General features: G+C 39.6%; 1 protein-coding gene across 3 annotated transcripts in view; it reads right to left on the reverse strand.

Moving 5' to 3' along the window:
- The window catches only part of SPIDR (scaffold protein involved in DNA repair), a 539,429-nt gene that overhangs the window by 46,889 nt on the left and 480,219 nt on the right, over positions 1-12,321 (reverse strand). The gene's annotated exons all lie outside the window — the stretch shown is intronic.

The raw sequence follows: 12,321 nt of genomic DNA on the forward strand, positions 1-12,321 counted from the left end.
TTTGCAATGTTTTCATCAGTTCTGCTCATTACTGGCTTACCTGACCTCTCTTCATCACTGACACTTTCTCTCCCCTCAGAAAAACATTTAATCCATTTGAACACTGCTATTTTCTTCATGGCATTATCCCCATAAACTTGGACTAACATGTCCCTGATTTCGCTTCCACTCTTGCCAAGTTTAACAAGAAATTTAATGTTTGTTTGTTGCTCTAATTCAAGCTCATTCTCGCTACGCCACACAAAAACACTCAACAACAATAATGAACGCCACTCAGCCAGACACTGCCACATGTCCATATGAACACATCTATGAGACACTGATATATGAAGGTTATGAAACCTTACCGAGCTTTGTAAAGTGCTGTCAATGTAAGCGCACGGTGGAAAGTTCACGAAGTTAATTGTCAGACCTTGTATATTCATAGCAGTACTACAGAAAGTGGAAACAATGCAAATGTCCATCAAGTGATGAATGGATAAACAAATCTGGTATAATAGATTATCAGGCAGCCATAGAAAGGAATGAAGTACTGAAACATGGATGAACCTTGAAAATATCCTAATCGAAAGAAGTCAAGCACAAAAGGCCACAGGTTGTATGTTGCCATTTATATGAAGTGCTCAGCAAATGCATAGAGACAGACAGCATATTAGTGTCTGTCAGGGACTAATGGGTATGGAGTTTCACTATGGGGTTATAAATGTGTTCTGGAATTAGATGGTGATGATGGTTGCACAACTTTGTGAATATGAAAACCAATGAATAGTATACTTTTAAAAGGGTAAATTTTATGATATGTAAATCACATCTCAATAAAGCTGTTATTTTTAAAAGTATACTTAAGACAGTGATGTCTAGCAAGGAGAACTCTAACCCTGACTTGAAATACTTCCAGTGTTATACCTTCCTCAGCTCTGCTTAATGATTTTGCTACAACAAACATTATCTTTATCCCCTTTCCTAGCAGGTCTTGCTCAGTTGAATCTCCAAGCTGTCAGGAAACAAGTCTGGGGACTTCTGCAATCAAATAGTAATGCTATCATCTTTACTGGAAAGCTTACACAGGACCCAATAAGCAGTATGAGGGCTGGAAGAAAGGAGGAAGGAGAGGCCAGGGGAAAGCTAGACAATCCTCAGTACTCTTCTTTTGGTATGCCTGCTCTTCTTTTCCCTGAGTCATAATAGGCAGGATGTGGGACACTAGTTCCAGGTTCCCTCCATGTTTGTGCCCTTCATGCCCTGGTTAAGCCACACATGCTGCTGCCCGGACAAACTCTGCTGACCCATTGGAGTAGGTGTATAGCCCTGCGTAGGCTGGCCCTACATAGGAGCTCTTCAGAGACAAAGAGTCTGTGTGCTGACACCCCATGTTTATGGAAGCTAAAGAGAACGTGGTTTAGAAACCCAAGAAAAATACATCACTTTCACCTGAGTTTAGATAAACATCTGTATGAAGATGTGGACAACTTTCAGAACAGGCTGTCTTGATTGATGGCTGAATTTTGAGAAGCAATTTCAGATTTAAACCTTTTATTGTGATGATGCAAGATATTACAAAACAACAGAATACATATGGTAAAACAGCTTTTCAATAATACTGCTGGGATGATTATATTCACTGAGAATGTACCACTTGCTGGCTCCACATCTCAGCAGTTGTAAGCATGTCCCAAAAAAGCTCTCTAATCACCTGCGTGGAGACGTACCTTACCCAAGGTCATGTAGCCAAAGTGGGCATAAAAGCAGTCATTCTAATCCCAGAGACCATTCTCTGCTAAGACTCCACACTACCTTATAGGTGAGGAAAATTACTAAACATTTCCCAAGGTTAGTTCACTGAATTTCAGGAAAACACTTTTCAAATTGTAGATAGTTGGAAAAACTAAAAAAAGGAAAAAACACACATCTGAAATAAAGCCTTTTGCACTACTCCTTTGAATTACTGTTTAAATTTACATAATTATGTAAGATAAATTTGTAACTCTGGAATGCCTCACTTTTTATAGGATACCTCCTAGCTATATATATTTTTTAAGAAGTCTTTCCTAATCTCAACTCTATCCTCAAGATTTGGAATATAAAAATATTTTTTAGCACAACTTTCTATAAAACTACTTCTTTGCACATTTCTGTGCTGCCTCATCAGGAAATTACACATACACACGCAGTTGCATTGTAAATAAGGAACTCCTGCAACATACTGCTATCTGGAACTTTGCAAACAGTTCTTGGTCTTTTCTCATGTCCCAGGTAATACCTATTATTTCAAAAGTATCACATGATCTACTCACCCACCAGTGTAGAGGTAGGAACACTCACATTTCCACACAAAATCTGTCACCCTATATATATACATACATTTATATATATATATATATATATATATATATATATATATATATATACGTATATATATATGTATTTAAGTGTGTTTTTCCAGGACCCATCAGCTCCAAGTCAAGTATATGTTTCAATCTAGTTGTGGAGGGCGCAGCTCACAGTGGCCCATGCAGGGATCAAACCGGCAACCTTGTTGTTAAGAGCACTGAGCTCTAACCAACTGAGCTAACCGGCAGCCCCATCCCATATTTCTTGATATATACAATTTTGTTTTAACCAAACATTATTACAAGTGTGCTCTGATACTTGGAAAAAAAAGCTTGCCTCCTTACAATCTATTCTATTATCACAACTTCATATATCAAATAGCCTCCCTTTATATATATTTTTTCAAAGACTGAACCTTAGTCATATCAAAATAATTTACATTGGCATGTCAAATAATAAAGAATAAAACACAAACTACCGTTTACCAACTGACTAGGCTCCAACCTAATTAATAAACCAAACTGTACCTGCTGCATTAATGGCTTCAGGGAGAAAACGATGATGATAGAAAGACAGCAGCACAGGACCTTTTCCACCTAATACTTGGGCGGGAAGCAAGGTTAGCACCCAGTTCTGAAACTCATTTCTGAGTATATGAGGTCTTTCTGAGCATACGCGAACTTGCCACCATCTGTTTACACTGTCAGCACTATTAACAGCTTAGTAAGGTTTCATGACCTTGGTATATCAGTGTCTCACAGCTGTGTTCATGTGGACATGTGGTGGTGTCTTGCTGAGTGGCGTTCATAATTGTTGTGTGTTTTTGTGTGCCATTGCAAGAATGTCTGAGCTTGAATTAGAGCAACAAACAAACATTAAATTTCTTGTTAAACTTGGCAAAAGTGGAAGTGAAATCAGGGACATGTTAGTCCAAGTTTATGGGGATAATGCCATGAAGAATAACAGCAGTGTTTAAGTGGATTAAATGTTTTTCTGAGAGGAGAGAACGTGTCACTGATGAACAGAAGTCAGGGTGGCCAGTAATGTGCAGAACTGATGAAAACATTGCAAAAATTTGTCAAATTGCACATCAAAATTGTTGGCTGATTGTGAGAAGCACAGCAGACTAAGTAAACATCGATAGCGAAACAGTTAGGAAAATCTTAACTGAAGCTCTTGGCACGAGAAAGGTGTGTGCAAAAATGGTCCCTAAGGAGCTCAGTGATGAACAAAAGCAAAGGAGAGTCGAAGTTTGCCAAGACCTTTTGGAGATGCAAGATGATGTTTTGGGCCATGTTATCACTGGTGATGAAGCATGGGTGTACGAATATGACCCTGAAACAAGACGTCAAAGTGCACAATGGAAGTCAGCTGATTCCCCACGACCAAAAAAGTTCCGTCAGTCCAAATCAAGAGTCAAAACTATGTTGCTAACCTTTTTTGATATCAGAGAGATGATTCATAATGAATTTGTACCAACTGGACAAACCGTTAACCAAGTTTACTATTTGCAAGTGCTGAAAAGGCTGCATGAAAAAGTTAGATGAAAACGACCTGAACTTTTTGCCAACAATTCATGGCTCTTGCATCATGACAATGCACCAGCTCACATGGCACTGTTTCTGAGGGAGTTTTTAGCCAGTAAACAACTGTATTGCAACACCCTCCCTACTCACTTGATCTGACACCCCAGTGACTTCTTTCTTTACCTGAAGATAAAGGTGTCGCATCCAGCACAACACAGGCAGTGAGAGAACGAGAATGGGAGGCGAAGGATTAAGAAAGAAACAGAAATCAAGAAAGTTATGAAACAGGGGGCCAAGGGTCTCCCAGCCTCAAAGGACTGAGAGCCCCGAATCGGGCCACCTTGTGGCTTTTATTGATGTACACACAAGGAAGTAGCATTGTTTTCTCCACGGTCTGTGAATTTCATACATCATGCCAGGAAACTGATTCAATCCAATAACCCTTGCCTGCAAACAGCTGGAATCGAAAGTCCCATGATGTCTTAACAATTATGATATGTGCTTCCCCAGGGACAAATCCTTTATGCTGAAACTTATTGATAAGAATGGAAGGAAAACTGATGTTATCACATCATTGACTCACTTCCCAAGTAGGTTGTGGTAAGGAATATAGCCACATAGGCAGAAGCTCTCCTTAGCCAGGGGAAGGTTGGGGGCTGTGCCCACCTCTATCGACCTCGTGAATTCTTCTGGTGGTCCCCGTGTGGTTGTGCCTGGCTTGGGTTGTTCCTTCCATGAGGAATCTTACGTGTCATTGGCTGACCAACCATCTTTTGGGGGCCAAACAGAGAGAGGTGTAAGAAGTGTAAGCACAAAGGTGAAGCAAAGTCCCTGAAAGAATCAGCCTCACAGACTCTTCTTTCTTTAGGGATAAGCACGAGGGGACAGACAGTTAGGCTGCTGCGTGACAACATAAAGGAAATATTGAAAGGAAGACATTCGGATGACATTCAGGACATAAAGGGTAACATGATGACAGCTCTGATGGCCATTCCAGAAAGAATTCCAAAACTGCTCTGAAAGTTGGACCAGGCGCTGGTGTCAGTGCATAGCTTTCCAAGGGGAGTTCCTTGAAGGTAACCATAGTGATATTCAACAATGAGGTATGGAGCACTTTTTCTAGGATGAGTTCACAAATTTAAAATTCACACCTCATATGTCTCATGGGAGCAGCAACCTGCTGTGGGGAGGTTCTCATGCCTTCCCCCAACCTCTATCCCACCTCAGTCAAAGAGAGTAACAGAAGGGAAGGGATAATGGTTTATTTCTTAATCAAGCACTGGGCACCACATCCCATAACCCCCAGCCCCACTCATATACCATCAAGCTAGACTATGTATGCTTCAGGATGTTTTAATACAAGCAGAATTTGCTGTAGAGCCATTTCAAAGTGGGTACAGAGTAAAATATTTACTGTTCATGAACTTTATTTCCTCCTCTAATTTAAATGGATAAAATATTTGCTCTGAGAAGTTATTTTGAGGATTACACATAACACATATACACAGCATGGTGTATGGCATATGAAAAATGGTAGCTCCACCCAAGTGACTTCTTTTACATTTTCCTGTTTCCCTTGGTGCCCCAGTGAATGTCATTTACCACCAAGCAGATTTGAAACAAAGCAACTAAATATATAAGGAAATGAATAAGTAGTTGAAGTCTTAGAGTATAAATCCTGGTCATAATTTGTATATTTGGGACTAAGATCTCAAATTTCAGAAAACACTTTTCCTCTAAAATAAAAATAAAGGTCATGATCTCTATCTTCGATTAGAATCACTAATAAAATTAGTTGACAGTTCAGAGTAACAAAGACACTCTGGAACAAAGTGATTAAGGAAACAATAATTAGGAAAATAGATTTTATCTTCCTAAAATGTAACTATTCCAAAGTTTTTTTAGAGTTTATTTTACCTTACAAAATACTCTGTTAAAAAGATCACAGTCTAGATTATTAGAACCCATGTTATTAGAAGAACTTACAAGAAGATACTTCAATTGTGGTGTGGATGAAAAAAAGGGGCTCTATGGAAAGAAACCTCACAGGTGATGTGATCATAAATTCCTAACTGGGCAGGGTATGGTGGGTACTCACACCGCAGGCATATAACTTCTTTAGTGAAAGGCTTATCTTTGCCTTAAGCAACTCTGTCCATTGTTTCTGTGGTCTAGGTTAACACACCTTTGAAACAAGCCATAACTACCCTCAAGAGAGAATATAATCTTGTTAACTATCCTGTAATCCAATCCCCACCTTGCCTACTCCCACCTCCATGTAACGTCCCTTACATTCCCTCTTTAATTTCAATGTGTAAAAGAAGCTGCAAAACTGCTTCTCCAGAGCATTTGAGATCTTGCTCCCCAGCACTGTCATCAGTTTGGCTCAAATAAACTCGTATAAAAATTCTCAGGGTGGCTGGTTAGTTCAGTTGGATAGACAGCGGTAAACTTGGGTTGTCAGAAAAGAAAACACGTTATATTAAATAGCTACATTGTAAACATTTACCAATTCCTTCTTTTTTAAACTTTTGTTTTTTTTAAGTGTGTTTTTCCAGGACCCATCAGCTCCAAGGCAAGTAGTTGTTTCAATTTAGTTGTGGAGGGTGCAGCTCACAGTGGTCCATGTGGGGATGGTACCAGCAACCTTGTTGTTAAGAGCACCACGCTCTAACCAGCTGAGCTACCTGGCTGCCCCTACCAATTCCTTCTTGATGAAATAAGGTTGGAAGGTTCCTCTCCATTTCCAACGCTATTACCAAAAATCTGTGCATTTATCTCCACTGGAATTTAGGAAAGAACTGTGAACTTGATATCTGCTTTGAGATTTTTCTTTCCAATGTATTCTATGCACTGTACTAAATTAATCTTCCACTGTGGAAGACTGATAAAATGGGTTGGATCTCCTTCAAAGCCTCATTCCAAGGTAATTGCCATCACTTGACCTTTCTGGCAATTCCCTGAAAATGCTATTCACGAGGTTTTTCTTTATCTGACCTCAGAAATCACCCACTCGGTACTGCCTATGCTCCACCATAACTGCTACCCCCATCCCTGGCATTTATATCAGTGTCAACTGTTTAAACATCTCTGCTGTCTAGGGAGGCAATAACAGGATAAAGTTCTAAAACATATAGACCTGTGAATCTAGGAGAGCACACATGTACAGGGCTATGCACAGGCTCATGAAAGACCTGAGAAGCCCATAAACTCTCACCTATGGGTGACCTTGAGCAACATACAAAAAAGATTATGCACCATTACCAAATGGGATTTATCGCAGAAATGTGAGGTTGGTTGAATATTTTAAGTCAATCAATGTAATATGCCATATTAATAAAATACAGAACAAAACCCATGATTATCTCAACAGACACAGTCTAACTACCTTTCATGATTAAAAACACTCAAACTAGGAATAGGAGGGAACTGCTGCAACCTAATAAAGGGCATCTATAAAAAATATGCAGCTAACATCATACTTAATGGTGAAAGACTAAATTCTTTCTTGTCAGGAACAAGGCAAGGATTTCCACTCTCATCACTGCTATTCAAAATTATACTAGCGGTTCTAAACAGGCAATAAGGCAAGAAAACGAAATAAAGACATCCAGATTGAAAAAAAAAGAAGTAAAACTATTGCTATTTGCAGTTGACATGGGCTTGTATACTGAAAATCCTATGGTATCCACTAAAGAAACTATTGGAGCTAATAAACAAGTACAGCAAGGCTGCAGGATACAGGATCAACATACAAAAACCAGTTGTATGTCTGTACATTTGCAAAGAACAATCTGAAAATAAAAGTAAAACAATGCTAGTTACAATAGGATAAAAGAATAAACTACATAGGTATAAATTTAACAAAACTGTAGGACTTGTACACTGAAAATTATAAAAAATTGCTGACAGAAATTAAAGACCTAAATAAATGGAAAGATCCCATGTACATAGATTAGATTACTTAATATTGATTGTTAAAATACAATATTCCTCAAATTGATCTACAAATTCAATACCACCCCTTTCAAAATTTTAAACACCTTATTTTTTTGAAGAAATGGACAAGCTGATCCTAGAATTCATATGAAAATGCAAGGAACCCAGAATAACCAAAACAATATAAAAAAGAAGAACCAAATTCTTTTAATTTCAAAACTTACAGCAAAGCTACAGTAATCAAGGTTTTGCTTACATAAGGATGGACATACCTATCAGTGGAATACAATTGAGAGCCCCAAAATAAATCCATGCATCACGCATACACAGTGAGCTGATGTTTGACAAGAACACACAATAAGGATAGTATCTTCAATTAATAGTGTTGGGACAACCAGATATCCATATGCAAAGGAATGAAGTTGGACCCTTAACTCTCACCATACACAAATCAACTCAAAACGGATCACAGCCCTAAATTAAGAGTGAAAGCTATAGGGCAGCTGGTTAGCTCCGTTGGTTAGATCGCAGTGCTCTTAACAACAAGGTTGCCGGTTTGATCCCCACATGGGCCACTGTGAGCTGCGCCCTCCACTATTAGATTGAAACAACTACTTGGAGCTGATGGGTCCTGGAAAAATACAGTTAAATAAATAAAAGTTAAAAGAAAATTCTGTACAGGTTTGGGCGTTTTTATGTTGACAATGTTTATTATACTTACATACTGAATATGTAGATGGCAAGTTTGCAAGTTTATCTGTAAGAAAATTATTTAATTAACAGGTTCAATATTTCCTTTAAGGAAAAAATGTTCAGATGGAAAAAATACATATGTGTACAAAGCTAAAAATAAAAGCCTACCATCCTAACTCTGAAAGGGAAAGGAATAACCTCAAACCTAAAGAGGCTTAAAGGTTATTTAGTCTAGTCCTTTCATTTTCAGACAAATCGGGGCAACTGGTATTGGCAGCATAGCCAGTAGTATAATCCAGGTCTATTGATTACAAGTTAAGACTACTTCCACTATATACATAGTGTTCATTTGGGTGCCCTCAAATTAAATTAGAGAACACCACAGCAGCAAAATAACGGTGTGTGTGTGTATGTGGGCAGTATAGATACATAAAAAATTCTGTAAAAAGTAATGTCAAGAGAAAGATACATCAGAACACAAAAACAACACATACGCAATATTAACAGCCAAGAAAAATTGATGTTCAAGTACTGATTATCAGACGAGGGTATACAATCTTGAAAAAAGAGTTGCGTATTTAAACTTATTTACTGTTTTACATGCTTCCCTGTACAATTGTTGAAGAGACAATAAAGAACCCTACTGTTAAAGGACAATAGAAAGATTTAATTTTAAATTAAAATACTAATGGTAAGAAACGCTGGCAGAAAGAAAACAATAAAACCCATAGGGAAACATCAAATGTACTTCTAAACTGATTAAGGGCTTGAATTAATAGCATGCGCTTCTTTAGGAGCAGCTTCCTTTTGCTTCTTTGAGCATCCTTGATTTAAAGATTTAGTATATTCTCTTTCAGTGACATTTTATTCTCCTTGCAGAAACTTGGGTGAACCCACCAGGAACAATTTTTTCAAAATCATGGAGTGATTCTTAAGAATGTCCCCTGGAAAAGAAGGTTTTCAACCACAGCAATTAGCAAAGAGATTCTGGACATATGAAATGGTGACCTTTTAAAATTTTTCCTAAATAGATTAATTTAGTTTGCATATATCCATATAGAACTTTTAAATTACAAATATATGGCACGAATACATGCACATTGAAAAAGAAATCAAACTGATATGGGAGAGCTCCCTCTCTACAAAAGTTTTAAGCTTCCCTCACTATAACTAAAGATTGCTTCTAGCCTGAATCACAGAATGTCTCTCAGATCTAACTCCTTAAAAGCCTGTGACTTCCCAACATCCCCCAAGCCATTCCGGACCCCCCAGGCTATTATAGTTGTTGATTGTAATAAATGAAGCCTAATGTTCCTTCCAACCCATTCTGGGCCCACTCCTGGACAACTGACACCACTTAAATGACTAGTTGAATGGCCACAGGCTTTATGGAGCTAACGAATTTATTAATTAAAATCTATTTTTCCTCATTCAGGGGCTTTGGGGATGCAGAGGATACCCCAGCAAAATTGCCAGTCTCAGCCAAGGAAGCCAATGTGGTCTTCCAGGCAGATCTCAAGACCCCTTCCTTTCATCTGAGATCAGATAGGGTTAGAGTTCCATGAATCCCCCAATAGGTAGGAACAGCTCTACATCCCTGCCCAGCAGGAAGCAGATAACGAAGAACAGACCTCTTGTCCCTCAACTTCCCATAGAAATTTCATGGGGATCACGTCTCTCAAAGGGAAAACAAGACAGGCAGAGATAGACATCAGGTCTCTGCATTGCTGCCCAAATAACCTCTCTTCACTGTCCAAAACTTACCCTTTTCATTTTAAACAAATGGGTACAAGATACCCAACTAGATCAAACGGGCCACTCACACCTGCGCAGTTTAAAAAAGATACAGGATAGTTAGCATGTCCCTAGGTAGACAAGGAGGTCCCTGGTGGAATAAACAAAAGACCGCCATATCCTAAAACTTCAGGTTTTGAAATCACTCCTTCGCTCCAAGACATAATGTAACAAGCCCTTGAGATTAATCATAAAATTCCTTTTGGCCTGACAAACGGAGCTGATCTGATAGATAAGAGTGGGTTACTTTGCTAATTCCTTTAGGATGGACAAGCAGAACAAACCTGGTAGATAAATTTCATTAGAAGGCGCCAGTTCCCTTCTTCAAACAAGTCCCTTCTTCAAACAGCTCCGCTTCCCCAGGCAGGTAAGGGAAGGTACAAAAGTAAGTGTTTTTGCCTCAGTCATGGGGCACCCTGCCATTCGGGACCCCCTCCCGCTCGGGAGCTGCAACGTCTTCTCCTGCCTCTAATAAACTATCCTCTTTTTAAAAACTTTTTGCCTCTCCCTGGTCCATGTTTCCATTCTTCAGCTCACGAGACACGATCCCGGCCCACTCTCAGAAACTGCAAGCAGATCCAACATCACCTACATCAGTAATAGCTTCTTGTCAATCACAGGTATCAATCAGGTGGTCCCACACCCAGAAAGGAACCACCCATTCTAGAGAAAAAAGGATAAAAACTCCAAGTCTTCACCAGTCAGCCCTTTTTTGAGCCCGGGCTTTTGGCCCTTTAGGCCTTTTTGCCTTTTGAGCCTCTTCTTTTGCTTGGCCTGCTCCAACTCCAAACTCTTTGGAGTGTACTTTTTCTCCTAACAAAGCCACCTTGGGCCCTTGAGCCATTCTCTATTGCTCGGGTCTGCTTCTATTTCTTTGAAGTATACTATCTCTCCTAATAAACTAGTCTTTCGGCACTTTATTTCTGTGTCTCATTCAATTCTTTGCTCCAGACACCAAGAACCTGGACATCGCGCTGAGAAGGCCTCACTCTCTGGTAGCAAAACAATATAGGAGCCTGTAGGATAAAACGTAATGATCTCTCCTTACTACCTTCTTTTTATCCCATCATCACTGTAACCATACTTAACAGTTTGGTGTGTGTCCTCCCATACCCCTCCCCCCCTTTTTAAAATTAGTTTCAGGTGTACAAAACAATGTTAGCCATTTACACCCCTCACAAAGTGATAAACCCCTCCCCCAATCTATTACCCCTCTGATATCATATACAGCTGTTACAATTCCATTCACTCTATTCCCTGTGCTATACTCCACATCCTGTGACTATATAATTATAGTTGGCATTCCATATTATTCAGCTTCAGCTTCAGGTGTACAGTACAATAGTCAGACATCTACACAGTTCATGAAGTGCTCTCCCTAATAAGACAAGTGTCCATCTGATCCCATACAAAATCTTTACAACATTATTGATTACATTCCCCCAAATGGTGACTTTTTTGAAAAGGGAAAATCAAAGGAAGGAAATTACCTACTGAAATTTCTTACCCAAGGAGAGCTCTTACCACCATATATTTCCTGTTAAAGGAGCATCTGAAATGACTCCTCAGTGATAACCCTAATACAGCCCAGTCAACATGTGTTGAGCAATTCCTAATGACTCCCTCTACTGCACTTCTGTGCACTCTGGGTCATACTCAGCTGGAAGGAAGGCAAGGGTCTCCATAGGCGACTGAACACCCTGGTGCCCACTGCCCAGTCACACTGGATGGGGAACCTGGGCCAATACCTTCACCTCTGTTTCAGCCCTCCTCCATAAGATGGGGGTGAGAGCAGAATTTATACACAAGAAATACGATGGTGAGCAAGAAACAGCTCCTGCCCTCCAGAGCCTAATGATCGCAGGCTAGTCTGAAATCCTGGCCACTAGGCTTCCCATCGACGTCAACCTTTACTGATTGTCCATACCATGCAAAGGGGTGCAACAATGACTAAAACAAGGTCTGTAGGTCTATTAGTCAGTGTGACTCAGAGCTGGGCAATGGGGCATATGGTGCAGGCCAGTGTGGAGGAGCCATC

The sequence above is a fragment of the Rhinolophus ferrumequinum genome, chromosome 14 (genome assembly GCF_004115265.2).
Source record: "Rhinolophus ferrumequinum isolate MPI-CBG mRhiFer1 chromosome 14, mRhiFer1_v1.p, whole genome shotgun sequence".
Classification (NCBI taxonomy): Eukaryota; Metazoa; Chordata; class Mammalia; order Chiroptera; family Rhinolophidae; genus Rhinolophus; species Rhinolophus ferrumequinum.